The sequence below is a fragment of the Symphodus melops genome, assembly GCF_947650265.1.
Source record: "Symphodus melops genome assembly, chromosome: 2".
Taxonomy (NCBI): Eukaryota; Metazoa; Chordata; class Actinopteri; order Labriformes; family Labridae; genus Symphodus; species Symphodus melops.
The window spans coordinates 6057489-6060659 of record NC_136692.1 but is presented as its reverse complement, the minus strand read 5'-3'; the positions used below and the strand labels follow the sequence as shown (position 1 = coordinate 6060659).

At 47.1% G+C, this 3171-nt stretch overlaps 1 protein-coding gene across 1 annotated transcript in view; it reads left to right on the top strand.

Moving 5' to 3' along the window:
- The first annotated feature begins 1003 nt into the window (after positions 1-1003).
- The window catches only part of tnrc6c2 (trinucleotide repeat containing adaptor 6C2), a 132320-nt gene continuing 130152 nt past the window's right edge, over positions 1004-3171 (top strand). The window contains exon 1 of the mRNA XM_079337894.1: positions 1004-1132. The gene's annotated coding sequence lies outside the window, so the exon portion shown is untranslated. The remainder of the gene's footprint in view (positions 1133-3171) is intronic.

Genomic DNA, 3171 nt, shown 5'->3' with positions numbered 1-3171 from the left:
GTGTCACTTCTTTTGCAGACAGTAAGGGAGCCGTCTGAAGGGGGCTTGTTTGGATTCGAGGCCTGTCGTAAAGTGTGTGCTGAATCGACAGAATTGATGGGACAGTTTGATATTTGAAAGGTATGAGTCTGTTTTCTTTTTCCAATAATAATTGCTAAGGGGTGTGTGTGTGTGTGTGGGGTGGGGGGTGGGGGGGGTGGGGTGGGGGGGTAGTGATGGATTCTCAGAAAGAAAAGTTTGGCGATGATGCTGCTTTAGAATAGTAGAAATAAATGCCCAAACTAACAGCAGGTACATTATGTGTCTCAGCTGGATCATATTGTGTAATATTTCACTGCACTTCACCCACCAACATATTGCTGCGCGGCAGCACATTACCAATGTCTTTTGACAGGATACAGAGATTCATGTCGGAATAATGCCAGCACATCCACTCTGCCTTTTTCATTAGTGTAATCTAACAGTTAATTGTGTTTTAATCAGTCTTACCATGAATACTATCCATGTGTGATTACATTTATATTGACAAAAGAATGATTAGTGTCTTGTTTCAAGAAAGAAGCAAAATGAGACAAAAACACCACCTTTGTTCAAAATCACAGCTTCCCTTGTTCCTTTACCAGCTCCGTCATCGTTACCAGGCAGAGTTCTTCCACGCAGACAGCCAATGAGCCACCAGGCCATCCAGACAGCCAGCAAGCCAAGCAGATACACTTCCAGTCTGCCAGTCCACCATCTGCCTGGTAAGCCTATCGTGCAGCGAGCCAACGCCTGTCTGTGCTGGTGTGGCACCCAGTGGCCAGTTGTCTTACTTCTTTCAGTCCCAAACACACACACACACACACACACGCACACACACACACTCGCTCACACAGACACACACAGACACACACAGACACACACACACTCGCTCACACAGACACACACAGACACACACAGACACACACACACTCGCTCACACAGACACACTCGCCTCTGTCTCCTTTTAGACACACAGAACAGCAGAGAACTGTATCAAATCTGCATGTTCCTCAGTCAGTCCTTAGCTGCGAAAACAAAAGATCGCTGCACATTGCCCGGCTCACACACCCCTCTCCTCGTTGCACGTCGCCGTCACCGTAATCCACGCAAGGTAATTGTTGGTAATTAATTGCCCTTCGTTAATGGTTTGCATGTATTTAAACCGTGCATGCTGGCGGTTGTGTTTTTTTGTCATTCTGATCACGTTTGTGTAATCAGTGCTTTTTTTTTTTAAAGCGCATACTTATTTGCACATGTGTAAACTCAAACAAACATAGACCACTTGATTCTCTGATCCTCTGCCCGATTTACCCTTGAGCCCTGCCAACTCACTCTCCCGGACGCAAAGTAAGGTGCCCCTGTTTGTTGTTGATGTATGCTAATGTAGCCACATCCATCTGTTAGTTTACTCCATTTGGATTTTGCTTGTTTGTAGCGATGTTCCCGCCCCTCCCACTCCACCATCTCCTCCCCTCGGCCCACATCCACACCTCCCGCACCTCCTGTTTCTCCTCCTCCTGCCTCCTCTTCATCTCCTTCCTGCTGCTCAGAGATCAGGGCTCCCGTCTGCGTGGATCGCAGCCATCTATCGTGCGGTCATGGTGAGGGGAGAGGAGGGTCCACCGCCCCCTTCCTGTCGGTATGCAAATTGGACTTGTTTTGATTAAAAGACAGCTGCATATTTCATTGAAGTTAGCAGTGGAGGTGGGATAGGAGAAGTCCCACCTCTCTGGGGAGGCGGAGGTAGTTTCACTGGAGTGAATGTTGTGGGAGCTGCTGTTTAGTGCTGCTGGGGGGAACAAACAGTGAAGACAAAAGGGCTGCCTGGGGACTGCTTTGGGGTTTAATGGGGCTGACTGACTGGCACATCAGTTAAAGCTCACCCTGATGCTGAGCTTAGAGCTGAGTGAATGTGCATTGCATGATAACAGGAGCAATTGACAATGAAATATAATCCCCCATGAGCCTTGGAGGTGCTGTGGCATGCCATCACTGTTGGATTGCTACCCTCCACTCTGCCAGGCTGCTGAGAAAATACAGCCCAAAGCTGAAATAAAATAAGAAACGTTTCCTCATGTGGTCCTCTATGGACGGTTCTCTTGTGGTCAAAAAAAACAAAAAAAAAACAGAAAGCTAACTTCTCAAATTTTAGTTTCTAAAGTTTTGGTGCAGGCCAGCTCTGCATGGGTGAATTGATGAATTGGTTATGTTCTTTTTGAATCCATTTATAACTGGCTTTTTCCCACCGTGTCTTCCTTTTCCTTTCCTGGTTGAGGGCGACAGTCACCCCACCAGAGGTGGATGTGGGTGATGTATTGGTGGGTGGGCACACTATGAGGTCAGAGGGTGGGAATAGGAAGGATGGGGGAGGATCTCCTGGCTTCAAGCCAACGCCAGTGAAATTCAAAGACACAGGGAGGGATGGGAGGACGGAGCGATGGTCGCTCTGCATAATCAATCAGAAACAATGGAGGAGCAGAGCCAGTGGTTCTGCCTTTCTCGACAGGCCTGATTGTATTTATGCAGGGCTGGAAGCGAGGGGGGAATGCCATTAAAAGGAATTGGGGTAGTAAGATGTGGGCAGGTGCACGGAGAGCTGTAATGGGTGGCCCCCGCTGCAAAGCCAAGGACATATACCCAAGAGGAACTGATTGAATGCCATGCCAATAAAAAGAGGCAGTTTCATGCACCATTGACCGAGTTGGCATCCTCACAGCCACACTGTGATGAAACCCCCTTCGAGGTCATGATAATGGGAATTGCATTTTGTTCCTTGGCGAGTTGTACTACTCTTAGAAAGAATTAAAAGGAAACCCCTCTACCCTTAATGTTCTATTCTGTTTCTTTTACTATTTGGGGCATACATCCAATCTATTAAATGTCAATATGAGATGATACAAAACAGATTGTTTGTTTGGACAGAAATGGAAAAAAAATGAAATTGCGAGTCACAATAGGTGGGGAAAATAATCTGATTTCAGCCTGCAGTGCGCATACAGCCTGCCTGAGAGGTTGTCCTTTCATTTTCTCTGTAGGTGAAGCGGCGTGTCCCGGAGCAGCCTAATAGAATGCTTGTCTTGTATCTTCTGAGCCATGAACTTTCTCTGTCATGATTACATCCAGCCTGGAAGTCTGCAGACAAATCCAGTG